This window comes from Elephas maximus, chromosome 2 (genome assembly GCF_024166365.1).
Source record: "Elephas maximus indicus isolate mEleMax1 chromosome 2, mEleMax1 primary haplotype, whole genome shotgun sequence".
Classification (NCBI taxonomy): domain Eukaryota; kingdom Metazoa; phylum Chordata; class Mammalia; order Proboscidea; family Elephantidae; genus Elephas; species Elephas maximus.
The window spans coordinates 64,529,926-64,555,417 of NC_064820.1; the positions used below are offsets into that span (position 1 = coordinate 64,529,926).

At 38.7% G+C, this 25,492-nt stretch overlaps 1 protein-coding gene across 10 annotated transcripts in view; it reads right to left on the reverse strand.

The window, feature by feature from the left end:
* Positions 1-25,492, reverse strand: part of PDE4D (phosphodiesterase 4D) — a 1,645,162-nt gene that overhangs the window by 1,362,222 nt on the left and 257,448 nt on the right. Inside the window, exon 1 of one of the 10 annotated variants that reach the window (XM_049857536.1) lies at positions 590-608. The exons of the other annotated variants lie outside the window; for them this stretch is intronic. The gene's annotated coding sequence lies outside the window, so the exon portion shown is untranslated. Of the gene's footprint in view, positions 1-589; positions 609-25,492 lie in introns of those variants that run through there. 10 annotated transcript variants of the gene reach the window in all.

The window sequence follows — 25,492 nt, forward strand, 5'->3', positions numbered from 1 at the left end:
AATTGCTCCCTTCCCTGTAAAGTGGAGATGACAATATCTGCACTACCTGCTCACAGAATAATTATGCAGATTAATTAGATAATGTCTCTGAAAGTTTTCAGGAAACTAGACCGTCCCTATAAATAAAAGTAAATTCTATACATTTAATCTGGAAACGTGTCAATTGCATAATGACACTCTTAAATATAAGGGTTTCTAGTTACCTGCAAATTGGAGAGATGCTATTGGATGTGTTTTGTATATTTCATTTTTCTCCTCTTTTGGTACTAATTTTTTTTCTTCCACATAGTAACTCAGGCTATGTATTGATGGCTGTACTATAAAGCCTCTCAGATGTATTTATTCAAAAAACATTTACTGAATACCTCATATGTGCCAGGCACTGTACTAAGCCCTCAGATAAATACCAAACTTTCTAGATACAGAAGGAAGGATTGTTTTAGTGCAGTTGCCAATGAATGATCAAGGATTAATTGATTAGATCTATCTCCTGAAGTACTGTGCAGTTAAAATATATATCTTACGAGATATACATTTTAAAGTAGAGGGTCAGTGAAAAAGAGGAAGACTCTCAGTGAGATAGACTTACACAGTGGCTGCGACAATGGGCTCAAACATAGCAACAATTGTGAGCATAGTTCAGGACTGGGCAGTGTTTCATTCTGTTGTACATAGGGTCACTAGGAGTGGGAACCAACTCAAAGGCACCTAAAAACAACAAGATATTTTAATGACATGAGAAATATTTGTATTGAGCAAAAGAAGCATGATTAAATTGTGTATGGATCCTATAAAAAGTTATGCACGAATAAAAGTCTGAAAGGAAATATAGTAGAATGCTAGTAGTTGTATTTAGGTCCTAGTATTAGAGTTGGTTTTGTTCTTCCATATTTCTTGGTTTCTCCAATTTTCAATATTGGGAAAAAGAAACACTAAAAGTAAAATTGAAATGAAGTATTTGAATGAATATAATAAAACAAGCCACTGGCCATCTCTACCTACTTCAAATATATTTAAGTGCTTGCTTTTTGTTCGTATGGCTGTTCTAGGGGATTCCTTGTTTCTGAGTACCTGAGTGTGCTATTTTATGCATAGTGTTAGACCTTGTCTTTTGGAACTCTTAGACTGGTAAAGGAGTCCCTGGGTGGCACAAACAGTTAAGCAGTCAACTACAAGCTGAAAGGTTGGCAGTTTGAACCCACCCAGAGGCACCTCAGAAGACAAAACTGGTGATCTGCTTCCAGAAGGTCACAGCCTTGAACACCCTATGAAGCAGCTCTATTCTCCAGACATGTGGTCTCCATGAGTCAGAATCAACTCAAAAGCAGCTAATAACAGACTAGGAAAATGCTTAGTTGGAAAGAGATGGCCAAATTTAAGTTTTCTTTCCCTGGCTCTGCTATTTTACCCTCAATTTCAGGTTCAATAAGCCCCCTTTTTCCTTTGGACCTATAATCCAAACCCACTGCCATGGAGTTGATTCCAACTCACAGCAACCCCATGGGGTTTCCAAGGCTGTAAGTCTCTACGGAAGCAGACTGCCACATCTTTTTCCCACAGAGCTCCTGGTGGTTTAGAACCACAGAGCCTTCAGTTAGCAGTCCAGGGCTTTAACCACTGCATGACCCGGGCTCTTTTGGACCTATAATGGTGACAGTAAAAAGAAAATCTTCAGGCTCTACATCACCTAGACAATCGAACTCAGTTCCCTCTGTTTTCAGAAGCCTCGCGCTAGCTAAGTTCTTGGGACGCAACTCACATAGAGCTCAGACAGAAGTACAAAGACAGAACTGAATCAGCAAACATGAGATTTGGGTTTTAAAAGACCAAACAGGAGCTCACTTCATGGAATATTTTCAAGTTCATCATAAATTGAAAAAATTTAAGGGGGTGGGGAGGGCTGTCATAATTTACAACAAAGATATTCAGAAAATATTAACAATAGGCCTCTTCACATAGGTTTAGCTTCAATAAGCTTGTTGTACCCTTTGAACTGCTATAAAAAGCTATAAGCCTCTTCTTAATACCTCCCTTAACATTCTACCAAAATTGTATCTCAGCTTCCTGGTTCACCCCATGTCACTTTCCCTTACCTCTTTTCCTCCCATCTGAGATTATGACTTGTTTCTCATTCTTTGCAGAGTTATCTTTTCTGCCTATTCTTTATCATCCCTCCCCTTATCTGCTCTAAGTCTGCTGGCTCTCTCCCCTCAAGTTTTAAATATTCTCTAGAATATAAGAGAAATTTATATCCTCTTTCCTCCATATATCATTCTCTCTTTCTCTTCACAGTCAAGTTCTTTGAAAGCATCGTTTATTACACTTTCTCCACTTCCTTCCTCCCACCTCTTACTCCTCAACACAGTTTTACTTGCAACCTTGTTTTGCTTCTTCTACCCTTATACTTTTTCCTAAGGATCCCAGACTTCCATCTTACCAAATCTATTGAACTCTTCATAAATTCTCTTACTGGACCTTTCTACTAGGACATAGCTTGATTGTTCCTTCTAGAAGCTCTTTCTTTGTCTTCTGTGATACTCTCTGTATGTTCTCCACCTGACCGTTTTACTTCTTTCTACTCCATGGAATCTTCTTCTTTTGTCCACCCCTCAAATGCTGTTGATACTACTGCTTTTACCCCTTAGTAGTACTCACAAAACATGACTACCTATCAAAATTACCCAGGGAATGCTTTAACATGAAGATTTCTGACGAATCAGAACCTTTAGGAGTAGTACCCAAGAATCTACCAGTTCCCCAAATAGTAATCATGAAATTTGCAAAATACCAGACCCTTGACTAACCCTTGGGAACCTCTGCTCTACATTATATTTCTGTAAAGTCCATTTGTTTTCATTATTTTAGTTGTTTTATGTATACTAATAACTCCCACATACATACCTCACACTCTGACTTCTCTGAGCTTCAGATATATAGATTCAGAAGCCTGCTAGACATCTCCACTTGGAAGACACACAAGCATATCAAATGCATCGTGTCCATCTATGAACTAAACATTTTTCCCTTCCTCACCCTTAAACATGCTCCTTCTCTTATATTTTCACTCTCAGTTAATAGTACCACCATCCGCCCAGCTTCCCCAGCCAAAATCATAAATTCCTCTCACTCTCGTATGACTCACTCTCAGTCCCTTAAGCCCTGCTGAAGTGCCTTCTAATTATTTCTCAGATCTATCCTCTCTTTTTCAGACTTTTATCCATACCATTTCAGGTACTTTCTAATAGGTCTCCTGATCGTCAATACTATCTACTCTAATTCCATCCTTAAAATCTTTCAATTGCTCTGCATCGCTACAACATAAAGTCCAAACCAACCTCCTTAACACGGTAAGCAGGATTCCCATCCCTGGCTGCTTGCTGTGTCATCTCTTTTTCACACATTAATTACATTGAACCACTTGTAGTTCCTGTACACTCCATGCTGTTTCCCACCTCTGTGTCCTTGATCTTGTTTTTTTCCCCCCTTTTCCTCTTTTCCATATCTTCTTCCTTCCTTCTTTACTTAGCTACTCCTGGTTCAAGATTCAATTCAGGTGTCATCTCCTCCTGGATGACTTTCCTGATTATTTCACCCCACCCCTAATGCCAGCCTGAACCAAGTCCTTTTTTTTTTCCTCCTTACATAATGCTTCCTGAATACCTCCAACTGGACATTTGTGAAATCACGCTGAAATGATCCATTTACCTGTGTCTCACTACCTCCATCTTCCTGGCCTCTAAGTCCCATGAGGGCAGAAAACATTTCATGTTTGCATATATAATCATAACACAATGTGTGCTAAATGAATGTTTACCCAGCTCTGCCAAACTGAACTGCTTCCCATGAACCAAATTCCAAGAGCAAAAGCACATTTTGTATCTAGACAGAAAAGAATCAAATCTTTTTCTTTGTAGTTTATGCCCATAAAAAAAAAAGTCATTCTAGTTCCTTCCCCTTCCCCCAAATGATGACAGCAGTCCCTGTTATTCGTTTACCAAGCATTTACTGGGCACTTGTGGTATGTAATGAACTATGCTAGGATCCAGGGATGCAAAGATAAATGTGATAAAATCTCTCTCCACAAGGAGCTCCTATTCTAGTGGGGGAGAGAGAAATAGTACAGTGTGCTCAGTGCTCTGACAGAGGCTCAGAATAGCTGGTCTGGGACCCCAGAGGAGGGAGCAAGTGAATCATACACGTAATGGCTTCAAAGCCTGTGCTGGGTTATTCTACTCTTGTGAACACTTTGCTTTAAGTTATTCAAATGCCATTTCATATACTGATGTTTTTCCCCAAGTAGAGGAAAGGAACATGAGAGTAGGAACTGGTAGTTCCTTTCATCCCTTTTGGGCATCTGTTCAGACCTCTGTCCTACAGAAGAGGCAGTTACAGAACTCCACACCCAGAAAGTATACTGTAAATGTCTATCAAGTGAATGACGGGAACACCCTCACACTTACGTAAGAGGACACAAGCCACTTTTGATTTCAAAAGAAATTTGCTATAAAATAATTGATGTTTTTAGAAAATAAAAGTAAATCATTTGGCTCCCAAGGTAGCCTGATATTCCACTTCCGAGGGTATGAAAATGCCAAAGTATTTGCTCTTTCAACACTCACCCTGACCAGTACTTCAAATGGTCCAGCTGAGCCATTTAACAGCAAGTCAATTATAGTTTCTTCCAGGATTCCATACATTATGGCCTTTCCCCAACCTGAAATAATCATAGCTCTCTAAAACATGACTCCTCATCCTAAATAAAAAGCCAGGAAACTTCTAAGTCCTCTCTCACAAATGTAGGGTCAGTTACTTCAGAAAACTTTGCTGATGTAAAACCTGATGCAGAGAGGAAAAGTTACAACAAAAGCTTCTTTTCAAAGACTTTCATAGCCATACTCCCTCCCGCTGCCTCATTATGGTGCCCTTCCAGGCCTGGGCAGTGGGAGGTAACTAGAGCAGTTTTGTCGTGTGAATCATAGGACAGCATGGTGCGTAGTCTGCTGGCCAGAAGCCCAATATGGAAGGAGCCTCTGGGATGTGTCATCACCAGCTAAGCTACAACAGATCCATTGATAGCTTGGGCTAAAAACCCTTGAGTCATTATGAAGGAAAACAAAATGGTGACAAGATGATCTCCACGGAATCTCTGGTTCAAACTAAGCTGCTCACTATCTACTCTGAAAAGAGCAGTTCACTGAGACATTTTTCTTTTTCAATATTTTTCTACCTTAGATTATAGAAAAATTCTACCATGTGAATGATTTTAAATTTGAGAAGTGGCATTGTAGTTGAAGGCTGTGAAATATTGGTAAGGAATCTCTGTAATCTAGAAAATATGTACCACAAATCATAATCAGTATTTTCTATCCTAAAGTCAGCTCAGTTCTAAACATGAACCACTATGCCTCTCCAGCTCAAATAAGAACATATAAATGACAGATAGAAATGCAGGCAGATACAGAGAGATAGATATCCATGTCATAAATCCTGGATTCTATTATGTATAACTTCCTTCATCTGAAGCATAAAAGGAAAACTATCATCTCAATAATCGCAAGCAAGGCCCTTCCAGAAATTCCTTTTTAAACCACCACACCCCTTTGTTCTTTTAGTTGCTTCCATTTATCAATTAGCAATGAATCCTACTTTTTATTTTCCTATAAAATCTACATTGTGATCATCTCTCTAAGAAAATCATTACAACTGAATTATTTTTAAACCCAGTAATACTATCAGGTTAGATTATATAGGACACAATGAGAACTTTGAAGAAAATATACCAGTGTTAAAGCAAAGATAAAAGAGACAAGGACAGTTGATTGGGCATCAAGCAGATTTTACTCAATGCAGGAGCATAAGTTTTTCTAATGAGGCTTTGGCAGAACAACTTTTATCCCAAGACCAAGTAACTCAGGAAATACCCTAAAGCTATCATTTCTCCCTAATTAACAATTGTTGCCCAATGAGTCATTGACTGCTGACTATACAAACAGAAAAAAAGCAGGGCATAAAATGGAATTTAATGTTAATTAAAAGAAACATACCAAAAATAACACAACCAAGAATCCAACTAGAAGTGAAAATCCAAATTCATTAATTCTCTGCCCCTTGGGAAGCAACAATCCATTAACATCTTGCAAGGGAATGAGCCCACTGTGGTGGAGTCATTAACACCCAGACAGACTGAAGACTTTACATGTTCCTTGGTTTTAGTTGGAGCCAAGGAGCAAACTTTTCATCAGTGGTAAAAAGCATTTTTTTTATGTTAAAAATGTAATGAGAGTCATTTTTACATACTTTTTCTCTCATATTCAGGATATATGTAGGAGACAAAGTCAAGTCAAATTTTGCAGCAGAGTGCCTTTAAAAAAAAAAAAACTATTTTCATTCTTATGAAGATATTTTTTAGCTTACCCCATTTTGAAAGAAGTATCTTTAAGACAGTCCCTCAAAGAAGAATAAATTACATTAGAGATATTTATTCACAGAAGATGAAGAGAAGAGCAAAGCAAAATAGTGGAATATTATGAGTTTTGGAATCAGTCGTACCTAGATTTGAATTCTGATTTGGCAATTTTCTGATTTTGTGGCCTTGTAGAAGTTATTTAGCTCTTCTACATGTAGGTTTCACAGTCGATATGAATGTAGATATTGAAACCCACACCATAAAGCTACTGTGTAGGCATAAATATATGTGTAAACCAGAACCAAGCCAGTTGCTGTCAAGTTAATTTCAACTCATGAAGACCTCATGCATCAGAATAGAACTGTGCTCCACTGGGTTTTCAACAGTTAATTTTTCAGAAGTAGATCACCAGTTTGTGATGCCTTTGGGTGAACTTGAACTTCCAATCTTTCAGTTGGCACTACCACAGAGACTCTAACTTACATGTTGTTGTTATTGTTAGGTGCCATCAAGTCAATTTTCAACACACAGTGACCCCATGTGACACAGTAAAACTTCACCACAGGGTTTTCTAGGCTATAATCTTTACAGGATCAGATCACCAGGTCTTTTTCCCACGGAGCGGCTGGGTGGAACCAAACCACTAGTCTTTCAGTTAGCAGCCAAGTGCTTAACCACTGCATCACTAAGACTCCTAACTTACATGTAGGCACATATTAAAGTTCTATGCTTGATTCATTAAGGTGCTTCTTAAACATTAGTTTGATTTTACTTTGTCCTCTGAATCATCTTCAACACTGAAGCCCTCAGAGAGTTCTAGGAAACAAAGCAAAATACAGTTATAATTAATTCTTTCAATTAGATGGTAGGGAAGCTCAAAATTTACTCTACAACCTGTTACCAAAAAAAAAAAAACCAAACCCACTGCCGTCGAGTGGATTTCGACTCATAGTGACCCTCTAGACATGGTAGAACTGCCCCAAAGGTTTCCAAGAAGCACCTGGTGGATTCAAATTGTGACCTTTTGGTTAGCAGCCATAGCTCTTAACCACCACGCCACCAGGGCATATTGTAGTATATATTTTGCAACTTAAAGTAAGTAGACGACACAACCTTACTTGCTGAAAGCAAAGAGGACTTGAAGCACTTATGGATGAAGATCAAAGACTACAGCCTTCGTATAGATTATACCTCAACATAAAGAAAACAAAAATCTTCACAACTGGACCAATAAGCAACATCGTGATAAATGGAGAAAAGGCTGAAGTTGTCAAGGATAACATTGTACTTGGATCCACAATCAATGCCCATGGAAGCAGCAGTCAAGAAATTAATGTATTGAGTTGGGCAAATCTGCTGAAAAAAAGTCCTCTTTAAAGTGTTAAAAAGCAAAGATATTACTTTGAGGACTAAGGTGCGCCTAACCCAAGCCATGGTATTTTCAGTTGCCTCATACACATGCAAAAGCTGGACAACTAATATGGAAGACGGAAGAAGAACTGATGCCTTTGAGTGACGGTATTGACAAAGAATATTGAATGTACCATGGACTGCCAGAAGAACTAACAAATCTGTCTTGGAAGAAGTATAGCCAGAATGTTTTTTAGAAGAAAAAAAAAAAAAAGTGAGGATGGTGAGACTTGTCTCGTGTACTTTGGACCTGTTATCAGGAGGGATCAGTCCCTGGAGAAGGACGTCATGCTTGGCAGAGGGTCAGCAAAAAAAGAGGAAGACTTTCAAGGAAATGGATTGACACAGTGGCTGTAACAATGGGCTTACACATCAGTTATGAGGATGGCACAGGACCAGGCAGTGTTTTGTTCTGTTGTACATATGGTTGCTATGAGTCAGAACCAACCTGATGGCACCTAATGACAACAAGAGCAGAGTAATCACTGTTTTTTTTGTTTTGTTTTGTTTTGTTTTGTTTGTTTAAGGAGGCTCATATTTTACTTAAGCTGGAAAATTGTTTCATTAAAAATGTACTCTTCCCAGGGTTGTTATTCAGCAGTTCCACCGGCACAGGATGAGAGGAGCCTGTCCTGATTCTCCGGAGGCCCACGCACAGCACAAGATTTAACCTTGCGTTTCTGTGTTCAGGCTTTTCCACAGCCTTCAAGTAAGGTCACACGAACGTTCCAAGCCTAACATTCGGAGGTTTGAAATCCTTTTCCCTTTGATGCTTCCTTCTTCTAGCGCTCATTGAAGAGCCTCACAAATGAAGCCTATTACCTTCCTTTCAAGAAGTTAATTTTAACACCCAGTTTCAGCTGTTAGCACTAAGCAGCTGCCGAATTTCCAGGGCTCCAGAGCAATTCAGCCCCCATCAATCATGTCCGACAAAGCAACACCAGAATGGATCTGAATATTTTAAATGTGGGTGAACTGGAATGCCAACTGAAACGTGAAAAATTACAGGTCGTAGCCCGGCTAGAAACGTCATCTCCTCTTAGAAAACTAAGAAAGCATGCATATTGTGAAAGAACTGAATCACTTTACCAGTTGAAAACAACGGTGCACAGGTGAAAAACGGCGGCAGACCATGGTGCTTTAAATGTGTGTCACTCTCCACAGTCGTGGCAATAATCCATTGTCCCCCATCAGATTCCTGAAAGGGCTCACTATACTTCTGCAGTCTCCCATTCTAGGGCTTTGACCCGTAATTTTTTTCGTTCCAGTTAGCATTCTGGATCACCTAAATTAAAAAAATTCGGGTCTGTTCTTATTTCACTTGTTGGCCATAACTGAACCAGTTCACACTGGTTTGAAGCCCTGCAAGTTTCTCAGTAAATTTCAAGGGCTCTGAGTGTAGAGAAAGGACAAGCAGAGAGCCCTGACACAGAAGAAAACCCACCTCCGATCGCCATAATTACCCAGTGGAGGTTCGGCGCTTTGTAACTATAATCGGAGCCTGCGTTGAACTGTTGCCATTCATGTGGTACCCATTTAGCACTCGAAATTATATTTTGTTCCCCTCTTCATTCATAATGGTTATGGGCAATGGGAGCGCATAACAGCAAAACACCACAAAGATCATTTTGCTAATAAATGGATTTCTTACTGAAAATAGAAAATGGCAGTTTCTTTTCTAAGGATTTCACTACCTTTTGTCAACCAGTGGCTTATTAGCTCAATTTTTCAAAAGGGCAAGGACGCTTAGAAAGCTGGAGATTTTTTTATCTTTAAAAATCTTTTTGTTTGCTTATTTGTTTAGAAAGGTTCAGGGCCTTTACGAAGAAGTGATATAAGCTGAAGCATATAAGCTGCAAAATAAACCCAAATGTAATGTATGATATCTAACGTGGAGTTAAAAGAGCCTTCAAATTTTCAACTCATTTAAAACCCTGCCATCACGAAGGTCCTTTTCTAAACCATACCGAAGATATTGGTATTGATTATCCTAGTCTTAAAAAAAAAAATTACTGCAAAAAAAAGACCCCATAGTCCCCTGTAACAGCTAGAATTCTTTATGACCTTTTTTGGGGGGTGTGGAGGGAGATGCACTGAGTTATCAGTTATATTTAGCCTAAATCATTCTATTACAATATTTCAAATCCTTAAAAATATTAGTAGTAATAACTTTTTAAGAGAGAAATTAAATTATTCTTGGTTTTCTCTATTTAGCTTTGAAGGATTTAGAACATCCTGCCTCTCTTACTTACTGTGTGATTTTGGACAAATTACCTAACCTCTCTGTACCTAAGTTTCTTCATCTGTAAATTGGAACTACAATATCCTGCTTCATAGGATTATTGGGAAGAATACAGTGGTTATAGATTTAAACACGAAGTATCATCATCCTATCTCCTTCTTGTTCTGGAAAAAGACTATAATTTACTTACATAGACTGCAAAATAAATGTGTAATGGGGACCACTTATTCACTCTAAATCATGTTGTTCCATGAGGTACACAGTCACTGAATCAATTACCATAGCCTGGCCCCAGAATCAGAATGGGACGTGGGAGTAGAGAGATGATTAACACACCAGATAGGCTGAAGGGAAAAAAATCCATTTTAAGCTCCACAAGAGATTTTCTCACTGGATCTCCTCATACCAACATGGAACAGAAATATCATTTTAGGCACACTAGAGGAGAGCAACCACAAGTTTAGCTCATGTGCTAAGGGACACTGAAGAGATCTTACAGATCTCGTGTGGCCCTGGTGGGGAAAGTCAGGTGGCTAAGAGTGCTGGCTGGGGTGGGGGCGGAGGGAGGTTAAAGTGATGTTAAAGCTGAGAGCAATAAGTCACAATTCCCAAACTGGGAACCACAGCCCCAGCAAGAGAGGGGTGCCAGCCTACTTGACTGAGACAGGTAGCTGAGTTCCCTAAAAACAACTCCTGTTATTTGCTCATGCCAAAAGCACAGAACAAAAGAGCATTAAACTAGTTTCAGATACTTCAAAAGTAGTGGCAGCAAGGACAGAGCCCAAATCATTGTAGCGACAAGCGACACAAGAGCACTTATCTACATGACAGTCTTCTTCTCACACCGCTAGGAGAACAAAACTGGTCTAATTACTATAATCAAAAACATTTACCAGGCACTTATTGTGTACCAGGAAATGTTCTAATCACTTAAAACCTATTAACTCATTCATTCAGTCATCATGAAATTCTGTAAAATAACCACCATTTTAATACACAATTTGTAGATGAAGGAGTGGAGACAGAGAAAGGTTAATTAACTAGCCCAAGATTACATGGCTTAGGATATGTAAGTTTTCTCCTGCCCCCGATGCCATTTTGTTTTCCAGGAGAGGAAAGGCTCATTGAAGAGGAGAAAAAGAGTCCTGACATAAAGCTAAACTTTGAATTAATTGAATATTTACTCAAAAGAAAACATTATAATCTCTAAAAGAAGTAAAGGTTCATTTTTTTTCCTCCTTCATCAGTGGGAATAGTGGCTCTAGAGACAGAAGATTGATTATAGGAGATGAGGAAACCAACATTGTTTCCATACCTGAGTTGAAGTAGGTAAATGTTGCCCCTGTAATGGATGTAAGTCAATAAAAGTATACCAAACTTTGAGTACAAGATAGAAATTTCAGTCTAATTCCATCACTCTCCTTGCTCCCAAATTCACTTTGAATCAATAAAGAAATATAGAAATAGAAAAATAGGGAAGAGTGCCATTGATTTAGGGAATTTCTGTAAGACAATCTGCAGGGACCAGACTGTGAAAGGTATTATCCAGTCCATGAGTCCACACACTGCAGGACTATGAGAAGGGTTTAATAGTAGAAAATCTATTGACATAATTCTTCATATCAAGAGAACAAAGGAGCAGAAAAACACATAATCCTAAGAATGGCCAAAATGCTTGTGAAAAAATCAACATTGAGTCCTAATTTTTAAGATTCAATAAAACAAAAATGTAAGGCATACCTTTCTCAAACAAATAGCCAACGTCTTATTTAGTGATGAAGCAATGAAGATATATTCCATTAAAGTCAGCAGCAGGAGAAGCAGTATCAGCACCCTTAGTCAGCACTGTGTTTTAATTGCTAGCCAGTAAATCTGACAAGAGTCATAAATATCAGAAAAGAGGAAGTGAATCTATCATTATTTGAAAATCATAGAACTCTACTTGAAATACCCAGAGAATGAATGAAAATAAATTTAGTAAGGTGACTGACTACAAATAAACATTTCCCTATATGCCAACATTTGCAAGTGTAATAACTACAAAAAAATAAAAATAAACCAAAAGAACTAGGTGTGAAAAATATTTTTTTGGTTTTTGTTTGTTTATTTTTTAGAAAGGTACAAGGACTCTATGAAATAATGAACTGTAAAACCTTAATGAAGTACATAAAAAGAGACATAAAAAGAAACAACATGTTTCTGAAGAGGGAAGCTAGCACATGTAGCTTCAATCTAAATTATTTCTCTATTTAATTATATTTAACTTTTTATTACATAAACTTTCACATACACACAAAGGTAGAAAGAATAGGACCATGAACCCCACGTACCCATTGACTAGCTCCAATAACGTCTGCATTTTTCCAGTCTTTCTTTATCTATCCCCAACATTCACTTTCCCCACCCTACTCCCCCTGCTAGATTTCTGAAAAAACAAAAATAATGAAAGGAGAATTTCTGTAATAATTAAAATAATTAATCCTGGTATGAAAATACAACAGAAATCAGTGGAACAGAGCAAAAACCGCCAAAAGGGTGCAAATATATGTAAGAATCTGTTGGTTGATAAAGGTGTAATTTTCTATCTGCCTTTAGAACACAGGCTAATCAATAATTGTTTTGGGACAACCAGATAATCTTTTGGGGGAAAAAAACCCATATCTATCTTCACGTTATGCCAGAATAAGTTCCAAATGACTTCAAGATTTAAGTGTGAAAAATGAACTCACAGGGGTACTAAAAGAAATAATATGTGAATATTTTATTTCTCAAAGGGTAAGGAAGGTCTTTCTAAGCATTATATATGCCATTATATTATGCACTTTGCTAAGTGCACAAACTATAGAGGAATATAACGATTTAATTAATTTTCAAAATGTAACTTTCTATACATTAAGAAATTTAAAAATACAAAATATAAACTAGGGAAATATTGCAACATATTTTACAGATAAAGAGTTACTACACAAAGAACTCTTATAAAAATCAGTAAGAAAAATAAATATGCTCCAGTAGAGAGACAAAGGGCACGAACAGGCAGACTCACAAAAAGTAAATTGAATTTTTAAATAAATAGGTGCAAAAATCGGCCTCACTAGTGGTGAAATAAGTAAAAATTAAAACAAAAAAAAACAATTTTGTCTTCAGATGCTACATTAAAGGAAATACCAACATTCAATGCTGGAGCCCTCATTTACTGCCAGGGGGATATAATCAGTACAATATTTCTAGACAAGTATTTGGCAAACATATCAAAAATCTGATACACACGCATGTCCTCTGAATCAGCATGGAAAAGAAGGACACAGAGATGTATGTGCAAAGATGGGTGATCAAAGAAAGCATTGTTCTTAATAGAAATGAATGTTAATAAATTAAATGCCCAACAGTAGGGAGTTAACTAAATTAATATTGCTAGAAAATGCAATGGAATATCATGGGAGGCTATTGAAGGTAATGATGTCTATGTAAAATTGCTAAGTAAAAAGTACAGGTTGTAAAATTTTATAATATGGTTCTATTTCTGTACTATACATGTTATGCATAGAAAACAACCTATAAGGATATGCATCAAAATATTAACAATGTTTAGCTCTGGGATATGGGCAGGCTTTCTACTTTTGTTTCTGGGTCTAATCTAATCTAATAATTCTACAGTAAACATGTGTTATTTGTGTCATAAAAGTTTTTACATAGAAAAAACATACATGGTTAATAGCTTTATGTATAGCTTACAGCTAAAGACCAAACAAAGTTGGAGGAAGAAAGAATGATCATCGAATTCCTTAGTCAGAATTGGGTTGATGCTTCTAATAAGAAAGCCATCATGTCTTGATGAGATGGGATATTTCAGGTTGTTAACACCTATTATTCCCTGGCTCCTATGAAATATGAGGCTGGCTTTGAAATTCAACCATAATTATAAAAATTCAAACGCACAGTGATTAGCAGTTGGTTCACAAGAGTACTAACAAAGTTAATGAAGGCAAAGAATTGTAAAGGCAATAGATGATTAACACGTTCATAAAAATGTGCACTTTTTAATTTTGTCAATTATTGTCCCTGAAGTGAACATTAACTTATATCTTTAAGACTCAAAATTCTATTAATTGAATTAACTGTGTAAAGAAGTACTTGCCAAGACATTTTGCTATAAATTAAGAGAGTAACCACACTGTTTAAAAGCAAGCATGCAGGAAATCTCCAGGTTCCATACCACATCCCCCCAGAGCTCACTGGATCCTTGGCCTAGCATTGTGCTCAGGAACAATCTTATTTCCAGTCAAAAGGATGTGGGGTTGCCATGAGTCAAAATCAATTCAACAGAAATGAAAAACAACATATTAATGGACAAAAAAATAAATAAATAAATTTTTTTTTAGAGAGCGGGAAAGAAAAGAGACATTTGTTAAATGGCGGCTTCTTGAGCACATTGGTGAAAAAAAAGTCTCCAGGCATTGACAGAATACCACTTGAGATGTTTCAACAAATGGAGGCAAAGCTGGAAACACTTGTCTATGCCAAGAAATTTGGAAGACAGCTACCTGGCCAACCAACTGGAAGAGGTCCATATTTATACCCATTCCAAAGACAGGTGATCCAACAGAATGTGGAAATTATTGAACAATATCATTAATATCACACCCAAGTAAAATTTTGCTGAAGATAATTCAGAAACAGTTCCAGCAGTGCATAGACAGGGAATGGCCAGAAATCCAAGCCAGGTTCAGAAGAGGACACGGAACAAGGATTATCATCGCTGATGTCAGATGGATCTTGGCTGAAAGCAAAGATGCCAGAAAGATGTTTCAAAAAAAAAAATTTTTTTTTTTTTTTGAACCCGTCTTTTATTGGCTATGCAAGGGCATTCAACTGTGTGGATCATAACGAATTACGGATAACATTGCGAAGAATGGGAATTTCAAAACACTTAATTGTGCTCATGTGAAACCTGTACATAGACCAAGAGGCAGTCTTTCCAGCACAACAAGGGGATGCTGAGTGGTTTAAAATCAGGAAAAATGTGTGTCAGGGTTGTATCCTTTCACCGTACTTACTCCATATGTATGCTGGGCAAATAATCTAATAAGCTGGACTATATAAAGAAGAATGTGGCATCAGAATTGGAGGATGACTCACTAACAACCTGCAATACACAGATGACACAACTTTGCTTGTTGAAAATGAAGAGGAATTAAAGCCCTTACTCATAAAGATCAAGCTAAAGCGTCCAGTATGGATTACACCTCAACATAAAGAAAACAAAAATCCTATCAACTGGGCCAATAAGCAACATCAAGATAGATGGAGAAAATATTGAAGTTCTCATGGGTTTCATTTTACTTCAATCCATAAACAATGTCCATGGAAGCAGCAGTCAAGAAATCAAACGACTTATTGTATTGGAAAATCTGCTGCGAGATATCTCTATAAAGTGTTAAAAAGCAAAGATGTTACTTTGAGGACTAAGGCATATCTGACCCAAGCCATGGTATTTCCAGTGGCCTCATATGCATGTGAAAGCTGGACAATGAACAAGGAAGATCGAAGAAGAATTGATACCTTTAAATTATGGTGTTGGCAAAGAATATCAAATATACCATGGGCTGCCAGAAGAATGAGTGAATCTGTCTTGGAAAGAAGTACAGCCAGAATGTTTCTTAGAAGGGAAGTTGGTGAGATTTCATCTCACAGACTTTGGATATGTTATCAGGAGGGACCAGACCCCTGAAGAAGGGCATCGTGCTTGGTAAATTAGAGGGTCAGCAAAAAAGAAGAAGACACTCTATGAGATGGATTGACACAGTGGCTGCAACAATGGGCTCAAATATAGCATCGATTGTGAGGATGGTACAGGACCAGGCAGAGTTTCGTTCCATTGTACGAAGGGTCACTACGTACTGAAACTGACTGAAGGGCACCGAACAACAACAACAGCTTCTTCATAGACAGGGTGCTTATATCTATTGTTTTATTTTTATTTTTTTCTTTATTGAACTTTAGATGAAGGTTTACAGAACAAACTAGTTTCTCATCAAACAGTTAGTACATACATTGTTGTATGACACTGGTTAACAACCCCATCACAAGTCAACACTCTCCCTTCTCAACCCTGGGCTCCTTATTACCAGCTTTCCTGTTCCCTCCTGCCTTCCAGTCCCTGCCACAGGGCTGGTGTGCCTTTTTAGTCTTGTTTTGTTCTATGGGTCTGTCCAATCTTTGGCTGAAGGGTGAACCTCAGGAATCGCCTCATTGTTGTTGTTGTTGTTAGATGCCGTCCAGTCGGTTCCAACTCATAGCGACCCTATGCACAACAGAATGAAACACTGCCCGATCCTGTGCCATCCTCACAATCGTTGTTATGCTTGAGCTCATTGTTGCAGCCACTGTGTCAATCCATCTCGTTGAAGATCTTTCTCTTTTTCACTGACCCTCTACTTTACCAAGCATGAAGTCCTTCTCCAGGGACTGATCCTCCTGACAACATGTCCAAAGTATGTAAGACACAGTCTCACCATTCTTGCTTCTAAGGAGCATTCTGGTTATACTTCTTCCAAGACAGATTTATTTGTTCTTTCGGCAGTCCATGGTACAGTCAATATTCTTTGCCAACACCACAATTTAAAGGGGTCAATTCTTCTTCAGTCTTCCTTATGCATTGTCCAGCTTTCATATGCATATGATGTGATTGAAAATACCATGGCTTGGGTCAGGTGCACCTTAGTCTTCAGGGTGACATCTTTACTATTCAACACTTTAAAGAGGTCCTTTGCAGCACATTTACCCAATGCAATGCATTGTTTGATTTCTTGACTGCTGCTTCCATGGCTGTTGATTGTGGATCCAAGTAAAATGAAATCCTTGACAACTTCAATCTTTTCTCCATTTATTATGATGTTGCTCATTGGCCCAGTTGTGAGGATTTTTGTTTTCTTTATATTGAGGTGTAAGCCATACTGAAGGCTGTGGTCTTTGATCTTCATTCTAAGTACTTCAAGTCCTTTTCACTTTCAGCAAGCAAGGTTGTGTCATCTGTATAACCCAGGCTGCTAATGAGTCTTCCTCCAATCCTGATGCCCTGTTCTTCTTCATATAGTCCAGCTTCTTGGATTATTTGCTCAGCATACTGGTTGAATAGGTATGGCGAAAGGATACAACCCTGATGCACACCTTTCCTAACTTTAAACCAATCAGTACCCCCTTGTTCTGTCTGAACAGCTGCTTCTTGATCTACATAAAGATTCCTCATGAGCACAGTTAAGTGTTCTGGAATTCCCATTCTTCACAATGCCATCCATAATTTGTTATGATCCACACAGTCTAATGCCTTTTGCATAGTCAATAAAACACAGGTAAACATCCTTCTAGTATTCTCTGCTCTCAGCCAGAGTCCATTTGACATCAGCAATGATATCCCTGGTTCTATGTCCTCTTCTGAAACCAGCATGAATTTCTGGCAGTTCCCTGTCGAAATACTGCTGCAGACATTTTTGAATGATCTTCAGCAAAATTTTGCTTGCATGTGATATTATTGATATTGTTCTATAATTTCCCCATTCGGTTGGATCACTTTTCTTGGGAATAGGCATAAATATGGATCTTTTCCAGTCAGTTGGCCAGGACGCTGTCTTCCATATTTCTTGGCATACATGAGTGAGCATCTCCAGTGCTGCATCCATTTGTTGAAACATCTCAATTGATATTCCATCAATTCCTGGAGCCTTGTTTTTTGCCAGTGCCTTTGGAGAAGCTTGGGCCTCTTCCTGCAGTACCATCTGTTCCCAATCATATGCCACCTCTTGAAATGGTTGAACACCGACTAATTCTTTTTGGTATAATGACTCTGTGTATTCCTTCCATCTTCTTTTGATGCTTCCTGCATCGTTTAATATTTTCCTCATTACTGAGCTGAAAGTGTGTCTGGGGGCCATACTCTCAGGGTTTCTCCAATCTCTGTCAGGCCAGAAGTCTAGTCTTTCTTTTTGACTTAGCATTTTTTTCTACATTTTTCTCCAGCTCTGTCCAGGAGCCTCTATTGTGATCCCTGTCAGAGCAGTCAGTGGTGGCAGCTTGGCACCATCTTGTTGTACTGGACTCAGCCTGGTGGAGGCCATGGTAGATGTGGCCCATTAGTCCTTTGGACTAATCTTTCTCTTTTGTCTTTATTTTTCTTATTCTTCTTTGCTCCCAAAGGGGTAAGACCAGTAGAGTATCTTAGATGGCCGCTCACAGGATTTTAAGACCCCAGACCTTAGTCACCAAAGTAGTGCGTAGAACATTTTCTTTATAAACTCTGTTATGCCAGTTGAGCTAGATGTTCCCTGAGACCATGGTGCCCATAGCCCTCAGCCCAACAATTTGATCCTTCAGGGAGTTTGGAGGTGTCTATGAAGAAAAAAAAAAATTTTTTTTTTCTTTTATGGAGTTACATGGCCTTGCCTTGTCCAGGTTGTGCTGGCTTCCCCAGTACTGTGTACTGTCGTACCCTTCACCAAAGTTACCGCTCATCTTTTGTCTATTAAGTGTTTCTCCATCCCCACCTCTCACCTCTTTCATAACCATCAAATATTGTTTCTTTTTGTATGTAAATCTTTTCATAAGTTTTTACAGTAGTGGTCTCATACAATGTTTGTCCTTTCGTGATTAACTTATTTCACTCAGCAGAATGTCTTCCAGATGCATCCATGTTATGAGATGCTTCACAAATTTATCCAACATTTTCTTTGTTCCTCTTACTCTCCTGTGCTGAGTTCCTTTTGTTTGTCGCTTTCTTTTTCATTTCTTTTGTTTTTGTAGATTTTGTTTTTATTGAGACTTTATGTTTTTCTTTATTTTGATGAGTAGGTTTGTCAACTTTCTTTGTGGTCACCTTGAAATTTACTCTTATCTTCCTAGGTTTGATCCAGTCTATTATTACTTGGTATCACCTTACCTTCCTCTCCATTAGAAAGTTCTATACCTATACTGTTTATACCCTCTTTTATTGTTCTGATGTTGTTGTCATTTACAGATTAACCTCTCTGTTTCCCTGTTGCAAGTGTTTTGGTTTTGGATAGTCCTTGAGAGTTCATTTCTTAGGTTGGTATCTGGCTGGTACAATCTTGCATCCTAGATTCAGGCAGTGGTATGATGCTGTTTTTTCTCAGACTGAAGGACTCCCTTTAATAATTCTTGTACGTTTGGTTTGGTTTTTACATATTCCCTTAATTTCTGTTTATCTGGAAATGACCTAATTTCACCATCATATTTGAATGAAAGTTTTGCAGAATATATTATTCTTGGTTGGCAATTTTTGTCTTTCAAAGTTTTATATAAGTCATCCCATTGCCTTCTTGCCTGCATGGTTTCTGCTGAATAACTAGAGCTTAGTCTTATTGTTTCTCCTCTGTATGTGACTTTTTGTTTTTCTCGAGCTGCTTGCAGGATTTTTTCTTTGTCTTTGGTTTTAACGAGTGTGATTATGATATGCCTTGGTGTTTTTCTTTTGGGGTCTATCCTATATGGGTTCGTTGAGCTTCTTGGATGGTCAGCTTTTCATCATTCATGGTATTAGGGAAGTTTTCTGTCAGCAGTTCTTCAACGATACTCTGTGTTTTCTGTTTTTTCTCCCTGTTCTGGAACTCTGATCACTTGCAAATTTTTGCTTTTGATTTTATCCCACATAATTCTCAGGGTTCCTTCATTTTTCTCCATTCTTTTTTCTGATTTTTTTCCTCAGAGTTGTAGCCAAGTGTTTGTGTTCAATTTCACTGATTCTGTCTTCCATTATTTCGAACCTGCTCCTCAGCCCTTCTATGACACTGTCCATTTCTGAAATCTTGTTGTTAATCTTTTAGATTTCTAATTGCTGTTTTCGTATGATTTCTAGTTGTGGATTTATTTTGGCATTTTGTTCTTGTATTGCTTCCCTGAATTGTTCCATTTCTTTTGTCTGTATTTTCCATGAATTTGTCTGCCTTTTCCAAAAACTTGTGTATATTTTCCTCATGTTTGTCTGCTTTTTGCTTCAACTTTTGGATTGCTCTGAATATTAGAGATTTGAATTCCCTGTCAGGTAGTTCTAGTCCCTTTTCTTCTACTGGAAAGTCATCTGATATTTTATTTTGGATGCCTACTGGACCCATCCTGTCCTGTTTTTTTTATATGTTTTGATATTGTCTGCTGTCTTTGGAACATTCAGTAGTTATTTTCTTTGTTTCTTAATTGTAGATTTATTTGTTTCATCCTGTTTTTTTTTTTGTTTTGTTTTGTTATGTCTGAGCAGGCAGGTTGTGCATTCTTTGTTGTCTGCTTGTCTGTAGCCACGATACTTTTCCCCAATTTGCCCAATGGGCAGGGCCAGTCATTCAGCTATGGTGCAGCAGGGCAGGTTCAGCTGAAGGGGAGGGGCTGGGCAGGTTCCAGTAGGCCATGCCTGTATATCTATTATTTAACTTAGTCTTCAAAATTCAAAATCAAAATTTGTGTGAATAGGTGACATTTTCACATCCTACAGATGATAAAACAGAGCCTAAGATAAATAACTTTTCCAAAGTGGCACAAGTAATAAGCGGTAGAGGTGAGATTCAGACCCATTATCTGTCTAGTTCAAAGCTTTGCCCTTTCCTGTATGGACTAGTCTGATTTTGGGTTCCTTCTAGCAATTGAGGGAGTCCCTGGGTTGTGCAAATGGTTAACTTCTCAACTACTATCTAAAAGATTGGCAGTTCAAACCCACCCAGAGGCATCTCAGAAGACAGGCCTAGGATTTGCTCCCAAAAGATCACAACCTTGAAAACTCTATGGTGTAGTTCTCACACATTGGTCATGAGTCAGAAATGACTTGATGGTAACTAACAACAACATCTAGCATTTGGGAGTTCTGGGTAGTACACTTAACACACTCAGCTGCTAACCAAAAGGTTGAAGGTTGAGTCCACCCTGAAGCACCTCAGAAGAAAAACTCAGTGATTTAATTCTGAAAAATCAGTCATTGAAAATACTACGAAGCACAGTTCTACTCTGGCACACATGGAGTCACCATGAATCAGAGTAGACTCCATGGCAACTATTTTTTCTAGCGACTAGAGGTGAGACAGCTTGGAGGTTAAGCACACAGACTTTTGAGCCAGCAATGTTTGGGCTCAAATCCCCACTGTGCCACTTATTAGATGTAGTAGAAAACATGTAGTAAGTATCAATAAATGTTGCCTGTATTTATTATTATTATTATTATTATTATTTATGGTGGGTCTGTGGTCACTTTGTGCCTCATCGTTAACAGCTGGTCATTGTCTTATCCGCCCCCCCTTCCTTTTCTCCCAGGTTCCTCCCTGACAGCTCTCTAACCCTACAATTCTGATCCCCAGCTCAGTGGGCAGAGCCCTGCTGCAGGCTGCCAGACCTTCCTAGGCCAGCTGCATGCCTGCTGCCCTTCCTGGAGTGCCACAGTCAGCCCACCATCAGGCTCTGTCATGCTGTGCTCTGCCTGTCCATGGGGTGCCACCTGTGAGCCTTTGCAGGACCTTTCACAGTGACAGCTTGCTTGGCTGTGCCACCTACCACTTGTCACCCTTCTCTTGGAACACCGTGTTCTGCTTGCAAACAGGCAAAATGTCCTTTCGTCTCTGACAGTGTCACCTGTCCCTCCCCTTGGGTTAGATCTTATTTCTAGATTCTGGCACCACAAAATCTGAAAGTGCTCTCAGTCTGACCTGCCCATTGTCCACTGAGTCTTAGCTCGCATTCAGAGGAGGGAAAAGGAAAAGCTTCTAATGCTAGAGAATGTAGACTCCTCCAACCTCCAGAGTATTCTGCAAAGCCCCCTAAAAAGGCAGTGCAAGATGGGAGCTTTCAATGCCCTTCACTGCAAAAACTGGAGAAACTGCGCATATTCAATCCATGTCCCTAATGAAGTATCTCCAAACGTGATATGATTCTGTATGATTCTGAAAATATGTCCAAGTGTTTCTTGAGGCAATGTTGATTTCTCCATTCAAAAGAAGCCCCTCTCAGCTTCTTTTCCTTCTGCCAAAACACACTCAGTGGCTCTGGGCACTTGGTCAGATTCATCTCACCAAATAGAAGGATTTGCAGTTTAAAACCTAATTTGAAATCACCGGCAGATCAGTCGTCTCTTCTGCCCTGGCTCTCTCATCTTATGTTAATAAGTGCTTAACACTGCCTCAGAAGTTCAAATCCTTTCCAGATTATCTTTAATACTATAGACATCTACTGCAAGGAAACAGCAAAGTATTTAGGTGGCTTGTGCAGAAAAAACAAAATATCCCAAGGCTTCAAAGAACAGCTTTCCCTATCTTCTTTTAAAAAAAGGAATTTTTTTTTTGCCTCTCAGATTGACTCAGACTCATGTAGGTCCCACGTGCGTCAGAGTAGAACTGTACTCCACAAGGTTTTCAGTGGCTGACTTTCCAGAAATAGATCACCAGGCCTTTCTTCCAAGGCACGTCTGAGTAGACTTGAACCCCCAACCTTTCAGTTAGCAGTTAATTAATATTTTACTTACCTTCCCTAAACCAAAAACACTAAACCCATTGCCATCGAGGTGATTATCTTCCCTAGTGCCCTAGAAATAGAATAACGAATTCTTTGGCCTCATCATACATCCAAAGTCTCCCATGATTTCTTCTCAGATTTCTAAATACTAGCATTTTCATTTTGCTCTTTGAACATGAATACTTTGCACTTACACAATGCCTTTCACCCAAAGTTCTCAAAAGTACTTTATACAAACATTTTACAATATCGAAGCCGGTATTCAAATTTCAGAGTTAATGAAATGGAGGCAAAATCTCCCAGCGACTTTCCTGAAATATGTCTGCACACAAGAGAATGGAGCTGATATTAGTTTGGAAGGAACTACTATTGGATAAGCCACATTTTACCCTAAAATGATGCCATGTTTTCTAGCAGGACTCAGGATAAAAAGCCAAATATTTGTTGAGCATCTTCTATAGATGCAACATCTATTGTGGAAAGTGTTGTAGGGAGAAAAAAACATATGAAGATATAAATGTCTTTAAGCACTTACAATCTTGTTCAGAGAACAAGTTCGACACTAGAAACAATTTTAGAACACTGCAGTCTATAATTAGAGCTTAATAAATTGTGTGGTACAGCTAACAAATTCAAAAGTAATTAAGGAAAGAAAAAATGAGAGAGATTGTTGTAGGCTAAAACCAAAATCAAACCCATTGCCGTCAAGTCAATTCTGACTCATATACGACAGAGTAGAAGTGCCCCATAGAGTTTCCAAAAAGCACCTGGTGGATCTGAACCGCTGACCTCTTGGACAGCAGCCATAGCACTTAACCACTACGCCCCAAGGTTTCCTGTTGTAGGCTACGGACATAAAAATACAAAGTTTATAGTCTTTAGCTGGATCTTAAAAAGTAGGTACGTGTATAGATAGGTAGAAAAGAAAGGGAATAACATTCATGCCGGAAAAGAACAGCATGGGAAAAATAGACATGAAGTCATTGGAGACAGGACAGCAACTAGTAAGCAGTTGTACAGTGGAGGAAGGCTGGCAGGCAGTTAAGGAGGAAGGCAGAAAAGAATGAAAAGAAAGCCATCTCAACTAAAGCAGAGGATTTGTTATAGGGAGTGGAGGGAAATAATCTAGAATCATTGAATTGAAATGAGACTATGTGGAGATTTGAGGACTAATTTAAGAGCTTGGACTTGATCCAGTAGGACACCAGTGCAAACTCTTAGCAGGTGCACGGCATGACAGAGCTCTGCGTTAGGAAGAATATTCAGCCCACAGCGGATGAAAAAAATGGGAGGTGGTCCAATTCTGCCATTTGTTTGTTTTCTTACAGAAATCTTTATTTTACAGCATAAATTGGCAAGACCTTATTCTCCTGTCATTATTAGTGAAATTTTGAATAGCTACAAAGATATTTTGAATATCTGTTCAAATAGGAAGAGTGAAGTATTTTACATAGGATTTTTACAAGAATTAAATTAGACCACGGATAAAACTAAAAACCAGTTGCCGTAGAACAGATTCTGACTTATGGTGGCCCCATGTGTTTCAGGGTAGGACTGTGCTTCATAGGGTTTTCAAGGCTGTGACCTTTCAGAAGCAGGTGGCCAGGCCTTTCTTCCGAAGCACCTCTGGGGGGGTTCAGACCTCCGGCCTTCCAGTTAGTGTAACTATTTGCACCATCCAGGGACCCCAGATCACGTATAAGAAGTGACGGCTATACAGAAGGCACTCAGTAAATCTCTACTCTTTTCAACAAGCTATTTCCATGCTTTACAAATATTCAGAGATGTGCTAGAAATGAGATTTTGAGATTTGGACAAAGTTATCACACGGAGCATCCGAAAAAAGTTCTAGGACAAGCCCAGCTTGGTATTTCATCAAGCAATGATCCGATCTTGTTTCCGTGTGATCAGCATAGACCTAGGACTACTGCTCATTCCAAACGGCTTCATAAGTAAAATGAGCCTGCTGAATATTGACCCCAAGTTTGAATGCAGTAAGTTCTTACAGTACTTTTGTTACTGTGCATGCAAACTTAGATTAAGAAACAGTTGGAGCAAATATGGGGCTTTTATCCATTCATTCTTTGTTTCAACAAGTATTTATTGAATACCTACTAGTGCCAAGGGAAATTAGTAATACATGAGTCATAGACCAGTAAGCAAAAAGACAAAAATTCCTACATTCATTTACCATATATTCTAGAGGGGGAAGGCAGATAATAACTTAATAAATAAAATATAAGCAAAATAAGAGAGTCATGAATAAAACATATATCGTTAAATTGTGCTTTCTGCAAAAAAAAAAAAAACTGAAGTGTATGGGTGGTGACTGCAATTTTAGATAGAATGACCAGGAAAAAGTTTCTTTAAAAAGACATTTGATTAAAGGCTGGAGGTGGTACGGAACAAGGCCTGTAAGTGTCCTGGTGTGTTTGAAGCAAACCATGGTAGCTAGGGCAGCAGTGAGCAGGGGAGAAAGGAGTAGATGAGTCCAAAGAGGCAATAAGGTATGTGGTGACTTGAACTGTGTAGTTAGGACATTGTAAGGCATAGATATAGCATATCTCTGGGTACATACTCCGTAATGAGGCAGAGAGTAGAGGACGGTAGCTGGCCCTTAGAGGGCACAGACATGGAAGAGGCAAAAAGTGGCACCAAGCACCAAGCAAGCAACTGTCTGGTATGCTTCTTCCAATGCCGCCTGACTTTAGATGGTTTCCTCCAGCTCCCATCCTCAGAATCCTCTCTCCCATTATGTACTTACATGCAGCAACAGTGAATAATAAAATGAAGCAAAAATACCGTCATTGCAGCATTTATACATCATGAATGCATCCAAGTCTGGTCCACAGACCACGGTGGTACCAGGCCGCCCTTGAGAACCACTTTTCTACAACTAACAAGGCACTACCCACCATGCAGGAAGTGTCAGCAAGGGC